Genomic DNA, 12016 nt, shown 5'->3' with positions numbered 1-12016 from the left:
ACATCCACTAAATGTTAGACGTGTGTTGGAAGCTGTTACTCTTTTCTAAACTTCATTGCGCATGCTGAGATCGTGTTTGAGTCGTGGATTGTTCGCCACGCGATATTTTTTTCAATGGTCACGTTTAGTAACAAGATAGGGACTCGTTGCATTTTCCCGACTTGCGTTCTTTCTGTGGCAAGAGCTGTTTCGCTGTGTGTTATTAGTTTCGACCAGATTTACAGCCGAAATATCAGAGTTTATTTGAAATTACGATTTCGCCTGATATGCTAGGGGAAGCGTATAAGACCCAGCTTCCGCCCGACAATAGATTTAGGACATCACATGTTATCCTAGGAGTATACTGATGATGAGACGTCCTAGTTCACGCTCACCGATAGAATTAGGAAGGTTCGTGTACATAGAGGTTAGTGTTAGGATGTACAGATATTAAGTAGGCCCGACGATAGGTCTGGGATGTCAGCTGTACATACTCAAGTCGTAGATTACATGTTTTTGCGAAGTGACTTGATCGAAGGTAGTGTCTGCAGTAGAATATGAAATGTGAAGAGAGTTAGGTCGGTAATAACGAGGCCAAGCTTGTGCGCATCCCTCAACAGCTGGAAGGTGTTTGCCTAAGATTATGGAACCGCTATCGGCAAAATGAGGGTTATCCAACATTGGGCACTGAGCTAACGGTGATTGAATATTTTACTGCAGTTCTCCATGCGAGTTTGAGTCCAAATAACTTCTGTATTTTATTTTATTTTATTTTACGGACCTAATTGTCGTTTTGATGTCCGTTTCGCTTTGATAGTGTGCATGTTGACACTCAACGTATTAGTATGAGACTTGAGTTACAAATGCGGATTCGATTCGTCAGCCAGTAATATATTTTATTTTTAATCATTGTCGTTCTTTCATTTTTATACGTAGTCGAGTTCGATCAATTGATAAATTTGTAGGTAGTGTGTTGGGACAAACAATAAGTAGATGGATCTGTGGTGGTAGTCATTGTTAAATAGGAAAGAATTCTTTAAATTTGTTTTATTTTACCATGTGGACTTGTAATTTTATTAAGCGTCACGTAACCATTCATAACCTGAAAGTCGGTTTTATAATAATATTTTTCAAGTGATTTACCACTTTTTAATTAACTTCAGTGTTTGGCATTTCTTCTAAATGTGTGATAAATAAGTGTTTCCTGCATTTCGCAGTTTTGTTCCTTCAGAACGACGTAGCGTAAGATCCTCCCGGACCGTGTTGTTGTTGGTTCCTTCTGAACAGCTGTTTGGGTGATGCACGTTTAGCATCGGGATTATTTTATCACTTAAGGGTGTCATGAAATGACAAATACATGGTGGAATTTTGGTTTCAATTGTGAATGCTGCTGTTAACTTGTAGTGAACACCATGCTTTCCAATAATAGTTCGCAACCTATCCAAAGCAACTGATAGTCAATTTGGTTCGATTAAGGGTCCATTCGGCGGGTGTTCCGTATCCGAAAGGGTATTCGACTGGTGGATAACCTTTATTGAGAGGAAATCAGGCGTTCTACTTGTTGAAGGTCAGATTTTCCACGGATCATGTGGATTAATTCTCAGTTATCGTTTGGATCAATAAGTGCCCGATTTTTCAGGTTTTCTTTTCGCTTTTTCAGTTTCGCCGTCCACCAATTTATGAGATTCCTATTTTCTCCGAAGAAAACTCTTCGATATTGTAAGAAATGAATTAACGCTACGCAATGTGACTGCGTTTGAAACATTTCATATTGATAATTAATTTTGTCAAGGATTTATATAAATAATTTTTTTGTGCCATTAAGAATTTAATAAAATTTAGTAAGCACATATTTGCTCCTCATTTCAAGTAGTTAGGCTCTCTTCTGAACCCCATCGTTTGCTTAAGATCGTGACCGAAACATTCCCGCAACGACCCCAAGATTTAAGAGTTCAATATTGCTCTATTGTAGCAGCTGTGGCCGACCAACGATGGAATGGTAAGCCAAGGGTTCAGTACTACGTGTCTGGATGAGGAGTTCATCAACGACTAAAACGGATCTGGATAATGGACATGCTGACAAACTGACCGCTTTACTTGGTTTTCAGAAAGGGTGAAGTAGAGAGTGAAGAGAGAATTACATTCGCTCAAGCTGGTTTTGGACTATCTAATAAATCGAGGAGTGCTAAGATTAAAGGACGGGAGCGGGAGGAGCAAGGTTTAGCCACTGCTAGTGTACTTTTCGCTGGAAAAGGAAACAGTATGGAGTGTGTCTTCTGTAATAAACCGCATGACAGCACATTGTGTCATCTGGCTCAAGAATTGAACTTAAGGGAAAAACATAAAAGGTTGTCAGAGAATAAAGCTTGTTTTTCATTTCTGAAGGTGGGACATAGGGCTGCTAATTGCATTACGAAACAAAAATGTCTCGTCTGCAGTGATAAACATGAGGCTATTATATGTCCCAAATTAGATGTAAATAAAAGGGGTTATAAGGGTGATGAGAAGAACCAAGAATGGGGTTCAAAGTTGTCAGGTGGCCCAACTGTAACCCTTAACACCCAAACCAGTGATGTTTCGGAAGTACTGTTACAAACTCTTGTAGTTAGGTTAAATCATCAAGGGAAAGAAAGTACTGTACGGGCATTGCTGGATACAGGCTCACAGAGATCCTATCTATTGGAGAAAACAGCCGTGGAAATGGGGTATATTCGATCAAAGACTGAAAAAATTGAACACAAGATTTTTGGGGGTGCTTCAATCGGTGCAAACGATCATAACCTGTATAGGAGAGCTATTGTCAACCTACGTCATTCAATTTCTCAAAACATTAAGGTGCTGGGACAAAAGGTAATTTGTGGTACAATCCAACGTTTAAAAGGGGGTCCTTCAATGGATGAGATCAGAGGAAAGAAAATTTGGCTCTCTGATTGTGGTCCAGAGCCATCGGAGATTGAGTTACCCATTGGTGCAGACAACGTGGGAAGTTTATTGACCGGGGAAACAATCAAGTTGAGGTCTGGTTTGGTTGCTGTTAGAACCACATTTGGTTGGACAGTGATGGGACAGCTCTGGACGACAACTGAGAACTCTAACGCAGTGTCTTTGGTGAACTCTCTGTTTGTGAGAAAGGCTTCTTTGGGTGAACTATGGAACTTGGAAAGCATAGGAATTTGTGATCCGACCGAAACGTTGTCGAAGAACGAAATTGAAATGGCAACATTCAAACATTTTCAAGAAAATGTTAAGATAGATGAGAAAGGACGATATGAAGTCGCGCTTCCATGGAAAGAAGATCAGCAGCTATTGTCAGACAACAAGGATGTTGCATTAAAAAGACTGGTTTCTGCAGCACACCGCTTAATCAAGGAAGAAAATTTTGAGAAGTACCAGCAGATGCTCCATGAATGGAAAGATGGAGGGATAATTGAAGAAGTTAGCCAAGAAAGCTCTCAGGATGTTGGGTACTTTTTACCGCACGGAGGAGTTTTTAAGGAAGAATCGACTACATCAGTGAGGCCGGTGTTTGATGCTTCATGTAAATCGAAAGGAGGAATTTCACTCAACGACTGTCTGGAGAAGGGACCTAATCTATTAGACGTAATTCCATCAATTTTGAACCGGTTCCGTTTAAACAGGATTGGCGTGATCTCCGACATAAAGAAGGCCTTTCTTCAAATCGCAGTCGCTGAAAGGGATCGAAACTTTTTGAAATTCCTGTGGTGGGAGAATTGTTCTGAGGGAACTCTTAAAATTTACCGCCACAAACGGGTTGTTTTTGGAGTTAACTGCAGTCCGTTTCTACTTGGAGCGATATTGGATCTTCGGGATCGAAACTTTTTGAAATTCCTGTGGTGGGAGAATTTTGCTGAGGGAACTCTTAAACTATACCGCCACAAACGGGTTTTTTGGAGTTAACTGCAGTCCGTTGCTACTTGTAGCGGTATTGGATCTTCATTTAAAAACAGTTCATGCTTCCGTGAAACCGCAGATAAACTGACAACATCTCTGTATGTGGACAACTGCGTCACTTCCGTGAACACAGAAGAAGAACTTAAACAATTTGTGGATGAGTCGAAGGAGCTACTGTTGCAAGGAAAATTTGACCTAAGAGGATGGGAGTACACCAGGTTGACTCTGGAGGATGAAGTACCTAAAGTGACACCTGTTTTGGGTTTGTTGTGGGACCCCGTAGCTGATGTTTAGTCATGTAAAATGGTGAAGTTGAATGACTCTGATGTTCTCACAAGGAGGACAGTTTTGTCAATGGCTCAAAGTATTTTTGACCCAATTGGTTTTACGTGTCCGGTTTCCATTGTACCTAAGGTTTTACTACAGGAAAGTTGGAGAGAGAAAGTAAGTTGGGATAGTCCGTTAAGTGAAGACACCCAAATCAAATTCAATAAGTGGTTGAATGAGTTGTCCTCTGTTGCTGAAATTAAAGTGCCTAGAAGATTTTCTAGTTGTGAGGATAAATCGTCATGGAGTATGCATGTATTTTGTGATGCCAGTCAAGTGGCTTATGCAGCCATTATTTTCTTAAGATCCTTCAATGGAAAAGAGTTTGAAGTGCGACTGATGGCAGCAAAATCAAGGGTAGCCCCCTTAAAGAAAATAACGATGCCGAGACTGGAGTTATTAGCCTGCACTATAGGCTCACGTCTCGCTTTTTCTGTGAAAGAAAGTTTGAATCTGACGGACATCCCGGAGTACTATTGGAGTGACTCTTCTTCTGTGCTATGTTGGATAAGAAGAGAGGAAGCTTGGGGAGTGTTCGTCACTAACAGAGTGAAAGAAATTAGATTATTATCTAATCCTAAGTGTTGGTTTCATCTACCAGGCACAGACAACCCAGCAGACCTACCTTCGAGATGTTGCTCTACTTCGCAGCTGATTTCTTCTCGTTGGTGGGAGGGACCCGCTTGGTTAAAGTTGGAAGAGAACAGTTGGCCATCGCGTGCAGTAGAAATTAATGAAGAGGAGGTCAATGAAGAAAGAAAAAAAGCCTTGTTACGACTACTATGCTTGTTTCACAGGAAAAGCAGTGGTATTTAAGATTCTATTCTCAGTATTCAAAAATCGTCAGAATGGTGGCCCGGATGCTGCGGTTCATCAACAATGCGATAAAGGACGTAGAGCAGAATGTTGCTTCTGAATTGGATTGTTTTGAAATCTCAATGGCGGAGAGACGACTGTTGAGAATTGTTCAAGAAGAGAACTTTACTGAAAGGGACAACCAACAAACATTGGCCCTTTTCAAAGACCAGCTGGACCTCGTCAGGGTTAAGACAAAAATCACCAAGAGAAAGGATGAATACGATTTCCGTACACCTGTTTTATTCCCATCGAATCACCCTCTGACTGAGGTGATAATCAGAGAACACCATTTGAGAGCTTCTCATGCTGGTGTTCAGATTCTACTCGCCATACTGCGAGAGCACTACTGGATACCAAAGGGAAGAAGAACAATTCGCAAAGTCATCAGGAAATGTACACAATGTAGAAGATTCGAAATGAAAATATCAGTTCCTGAAATGCCAGCCCTTCCAGAAGATCGTGTGAGAGATGCAGGTGTATTTGAAGTGGTAGGAGTCGATCTTGCTGGACCACTATTTCTAAAATCCAAAGACAAGGCTTGGATTGTGATTTTTACATGTGCAGTTGTTAGAGCAGTCCATTTTGAACTAGTAATGACTTTGTCGGCTACAGGGTTTTTACTAGCCATTAGGCGCTTCATAGCCCGACGAGGCAGGCCTCATGTGATTTATAGTGACAATGGGACAAACATTGCTTGGGTTAACAAATAGTTCGGCAACACTGATTGGAAAAAAAATAGGTGGGGAAACATTGGTTACTAGAATTGAGTGGAAGTTTAGTCCTCCTTCAGCTCCTTGGCGGGGTGGATTCTGGGAGCGCATTGTGCAAATGGTCAAGAAACTATTAAGGCGTGTTTTAGGCAAGGCTATCTTGACGTATGAGGAACTATTGACTGTTATTGCTGATTGTGAATCTGCAATTAACTCCAGACATCTCACCTACATTTCAGAAAGTCGTGATGCATTGGTACCTCTAACTCCGTCAATGTTTCTTCAGGACATTCCCGTGCTTGCTACTGCAGATTTAGACAAACTAGATCAGGTCAGTCTCTCAAGAAGGTTTCATTACCTTCAACAGCTGAGGAATGAACTGAGGAGAAGATCCCGCCTGGAATATCTGGGTAGCCTTCTGTGTTGTCCACCGGGCAAGGAGTCTGATCGGCATTGGAAAGTAGGAGATGTGGTCATCATTGGTAGTGATGACAAGATAAGAATCGACTGGCCCCTGGAGAGAGTGACAGCTATATTTCCAGGTAAAGACAAAGTGACCAGGGTAGTTGGGGTGAAAACATCCTTAGAAGAACTCATCCGTCCTACGAGGCACCTTTATCCATTGGAGGTTGATGGTGGGAGTGAGGAGATGGACTTACCCAGTGATACGGTTCCTGAGACAGTAAGTCTCGGCAGCCGCAACTTCACCAGGAGTGAAAGAAGAGTTAAAATACCTTCTCGCCTCTGTCTGTAAACATTGTGTTTTGATTGGTATCAAAAGGTGGGAGTATGTCATGTTTACACTATGAGTGATTGGCTGTTGTTATGATGATCTATGGAAAAAGAAAAGCAAGTATGGCTGACGGACTGTCATGTGTGAAATTGTAATATAGTGTTTCTTTTATAGCAGTTCTGAGTGTTTATTATGTGATCAATTGGTTATACCTATACCGGGTAGGCATAGGTCCCTAACACCTGTCTTACGCAAGGTATTTTCAGAGAATTCATAATTATGTGTAACAGATCTTCCTAACATTTCTAAATGCGTTTTCTGGCGTGAAGCAGTTCTGGCGTGGAGCCTGGTACGCAATTTTATTTTCACCAAGTCCAGCTGGCTGAAAGGACCTTCTTCCTCTGTATATAACAAGGTAGAGAAATACTAGCAAATATTTGAATGGATTAACAGCAACAGATTACCTATAGATTTTTAAAAACCTCCATAAAACTTTCGGCTGGCTATCGTCGTAAGGCCAGTCTTGTAAAATGGAGCAGCCACATGGAATCCGTACCGAAGAGAGCTCATATCGCCAGGAAGTAATCCGTGCTTGCCGCTCGACCGTTATCTTCATCCCTTAGACGTTCCGACTTTCTCCGAAGCTGCTGACAGACGGCAGAGGGTAGCACGTAAATTGTGACAAAGATTCGAGTGCAGTGACATCATGCGGAGGGTTTCAGAACTATGTCTACCACTGAATGCAATTTTAAAATTGAATGCGTTACGTCCTTAACTCCTCCATTTGCTGTCTCTTTCTTTTTACAATAGATTAGATGGCGAGACTACACCAGCCCCACAAGTGTCAAGCAACGGAACTAGTGCAGTTGTGCGGAACTTTTGCACTTCTGAGAGATGAAGTTAATAACACTTGCCTTGAAACAACGTAAAATCATACTTCATACAGTCCTTTGCGCTATCATAACTCATGCAATGAATACCTTGCATGCAAGGAAAATACGTCCCTGTTCACCAAACTTCTGAATGCGTTCCTCTCAGGAATTTCTTGGTCTCAAATACCAATCTGCCTCAGATATTTTTCGCATTCCTGGAACAATCTCGGCATTATTATTATTATTATTATTATTATTATTATTATTATTATTATTATTATTATTATTATTATTATTATTACTATTGGATCACAGGGATGTAAGAAGGTGCTGGGCTGAATGATGGAATTGACAAGAGCATAATTTAATGCACAAAATTTAGAATAGTTTCCTTCCTTCTTGTTTCTCTTATTCAAAATTTGGTAAATAGATTATCTGAATAAACAATAACAATATAATAATGAACTCTCCATCTCCAACAACAACGACTTATAGTCCAAAAGTAGAGAAAATCATCAGCATGATAACATAGCTCTGAAACAGGCACACTATTTTATAAGAGCAGGTTTTCTCCATTAACTTCCATAGCCTAAGAGTCTGAGCTCCAAATTGTAATATAAAGAGGGGCAATAAGTGCCCATACTATATGGCCATAATGTAAAAAGGAAATGGTTGATGAACATCGGGGGAAAACAAAATGCAGGGAGGCGAAAATACAGCACTCCTTCTAGAAATCTCTTGAAACTTTAATTGGGCTTATGGCAAACAGATCCAGAGGCTAAGCCTATTTTGCGCCGGGGTGTCCAAATGATAAACATTAAATACCAAAAACTGTTAATAATTTTAGAGGATAAAAACTTTAGTCACTCCATACCGAGTTGAGGGTGATCACTCTTGTCCCTTTACATTACATATTTCCCAGTAGAGAATAAAGCAGAGTCCTTAGACTGGCGGAAATTCTACATTTAAACCACCTGGATTAGAAATGTACATGAAATTAAAGAGCTTTGAAAGGTTTCTCACAACCTACCTGTCGGAAAGAAAGTTCTACCATTACCTTGATTTGGTGGGCCTTCCGAACGCCGATCTGCGACCCCTGCCACTTTAGTATACGCCGCACATAATAAACTGGAGCCATAACAATGAAAATACGGCCTTGAAGCGCCCAGCGTTCATAGTATCTCGAGGGGAAGTTCCAGAACTCATTACAGAAAGGCTGGATGCTTGTACACACCCCAAATTTTATTTGGCTGGAGAAATTAATATTCACATAATTTATAATTGGTTGATAGTGCAGGAGATTGAGAGGGGAGGGGGTGAAGAATTGTTGACAACCATGACACAAGTACAAAACAATCTTCAAAACTAAGGTTGGCCACCTCAGTAAGTTAGCTTACTCTTTAGAAGTAATTGTCCTTAATCCCGCTAGAGGTGGCAATTAGGCCGTTGGTAGAGACATCTCATAGTTGAAAAACCAAGTGTCTTGCATTACATTATTTCAAGTTCAATTACATAGGTGGTCTTATAGAAGGCACGCAGTTTATTTCTTTATGTAAGCTTTACGTCGCACCGACACAGATAGGTCTTATGGCGACGATGCGACCAGAAAGGTCTAGGAATGGGAACGAAGCAGCCGTGGCCTTAATTAAGGTACAGCACAAGCATTTGCGTTGTGTGTAAATGGGAAACCACGGAAAACAATCTTCAGGGCTGCCGACAGTGGGGTTCGAACCCACTATCTCCCGGATGTGTGCTCACAGCCGCGCACCCGTAACCGCATGACCAGCTCGCCCGGTACACGCAGTCTAACTGGACGGAGAAGTTTAACCCCGATACAGCCCGACACCCCCTAAGGTTTTAACACGGTATGAACAGCTTTGAAATCTGGAATCTTGTCATATAATTATTGAGAAAACATATAGTTGGATTATCACTCTATTGAGAATCCTTTCTTGTTTATTTGTTGAACTAAGGTAGTTTAGATAGTGTTTGCCAAGTAGTAGAAGTTCGGGCTGTTGCGCCCAGACACGATGGCAAGAGCGGCCCCCGCTGACGATGTCAGTATGGGGACGCCGAACCCACAAAGTACCCTGAGATACCATCCGCGCATATATTGTGGGGAACAACCAAGGAGATGGTCCCAAAGTACCAAGTAGCATTGATCGGGCCAAGGGTAGAGTGGTCGGTCGGAGTCCAGCATCCAAGCCTCTCCCAAGGATGAGAGTCCCAAAGGAGTCAGTTTAGACCGAGTCTCGGCCGTAACGAGGCGGGTCCATACCCCCCGCCCGGCATCTCACGCTGGTTGACACGACGTGGCCTCAGGTGAATGCAGGGCACTGTAACACTGAACATTGGGGCAACGGTAACTTACTCGCAGACAGTGTTACATGAAGTGCAGGTAAGGCTGGCGACTTTGAAGGACTAGTGCACCGAATTTCTGACACAGGTTTGGAGGCAGGGTTCTTAATGGCAGAATGGTAATGAAATCATTGAATGGAAGGTCCTCAAAAAGGATTTAAACAAAAAATGAAAGTTAACTTAGGATATAACTTAATTACATAAAATATTTCTCAAAACATAGGAGGATGCACCCCATTTTCAAGTTGATATTTGGCTATATCGTGTAATAACAAAGAGGCATCAGTCAAAATGGCATTTATGCTAGATGGTTTGAAAATAGAAGGCGAAGGTCTTTCCTCCGGATCTACAGAATTAGAATCGCCGGAAAACATTCGCCTTAAGGCACCTGCGACTAAATTCTCGGGCCCCCGAATGTGTCGCACGTCAAACTGAAAAGCTGAGATCCTAGTTGCTCGTCGGGCGATGTGCCCGGTACGACGGGGCCTATGCAAAACCCAGAGCAGTGCATGATTGTTGGTTTCGAATTCAAATTTAACGCGCTCAAGTTAAGACGCAATTTTTCTCAGGCAAATGGGACGGTCAGTCCTTTTAACTCGTATAGGGCTTATACAGTACTTGGCCTATAGCGGTGACAAGGTTCTAGACACATAGGCAATTGGCCGCCATCCGAGCTCATATTCCTGGAGAAAAAACGCCGCGATCGGAGATGAAGGGGCGTCTGTTTTTAAAATTAACTTCCTGGGGAAATATGGCACTGCCAAGACCGGGGCGTTACACAGAGCTAATTTTAGATCCTCAAACGCAGCTTGCTGCGACGCCCCCAATTCAAACCTGACACCTTTACTGCAGAGAAGGTTTAGGGCTGCCGTCCTACTAACGAAGGTTGGGAATTCACCTTGCTGATGAATCTGGCAACCCCTTTAGCATCTTTGGGAGTCTTGAGGTTACGGATTGCGTGAGTTCTGGAATAATCGAAGGGAACTCCATCAGGTGACACAGTACACCCCAAGAAGGACATAGATGGATTAGCAAAAGGTACCTTTGACAACTTGACCGTCAATCCACCTTTACGAAGGTGTTTTAGAGCGTCCCTTAGATGAGCGACGTGTTCTTCAAAGGTCTCGGAGGATCATCCAGATAATGGTACAGATATCAAAATTTAATATCGGAGAGGACACTAACTAGCAGACTATTAAGGACCGCCGCGTCCGTAGGGAGCCAGAAAGGCACCCGATTGTATTCATACAGGTTCCATTCAGTAGCGAAAGAAGTCATATATTTCGATTCTTCCGCCAGAGGTATCTAGTTAAGATATATGATGGTGAAGAACATAGCCTTACGAAAGCAAGGAAAACATGAATGCAAGTCGAGAAAGGGCACTGATTATAGAATTATCTTACGATTTAACGCCCTCTAATCAATTACTGGCCTTAAGCAGCCTTGAGGTTTCGGAACCAGAAAAATGGGTGAAGAATACGCTCAATTGGAGGGTGGAATGATAACATCCCTCAGCATTTGGTCAATGATTTCCTTGAGGGCCTTCATTTTAGGTGCAGACAGACTGTATGGAGGAAATCTTACATGGACGGAATCCGAAAACTCGATCTTGTATTCAGTTAAGTCAGTAACACGGAGATTTTCCGAAAAACGTCGGAAAATGACTGACAATTTACGAATGCAATTAGCCCGAACATAAGGTAGATGGCTAAAGTCTAACGGCATCTCATTCTGGGTAAGCGAAATCACAGAAGTTGACACAGAAATAAGTTTTAAAAGAGGCATATGGAAATTACTCCTAAATTAGAATATGCAGGATTTACTTTGAAGATCGAGCACGATACCGGAATGTGACATGAAATCTACCCCTAATATCACAGGCATGACAATGTTTAGCAACAAATAACTTAAACTTCCATGCCAATTTATAAATACAAATTTTCGCCTGAATAAATCCTAAAATTTCTAGAGGAGAAGAGTTAGCCGAAACACATCTTGCAGAGTAAGAAGCATATTCGGGAAATTTACAACAAAACTTTAATTTGGAATACCATTCTTCTGAAATAATGGAGATAACACTTCCAAAATCTAAAAGGGCAGTAATATGTTCAATGTTTATTTCAATTTTAAGGAATGGAACAAATCTCAAGTATCAGAGGCAACCTTGAGACACTATTTGGGACCTTCAAGATGGTCTTAGGTAGTCTTCGCTCCTCAGAACATATGATTCCAGACTTAAATTGGGCTGAGCCTTGAGATGCAGATAG

This window comes from Anabrus simplex, chromosome X (assembly GCF_040414725.1).
Source record: "Anabrus simplex isolate iqAnaSimp1 chromosome X, ASM4041472v1, whole genome shotgun sequence".
Classification (NCBI taxonomy): domain Eukaryota; kingdom Metazoa; phylum Arthropoda; class Insecta; order Orthoptera; family Tettigoniidae; genus Anabrus; species Anabrus simplex.
The sequence above is the reverse complement of the archived record's forward strand: the minus strand, read 5'-3'. Positions refer to the sequence as shown.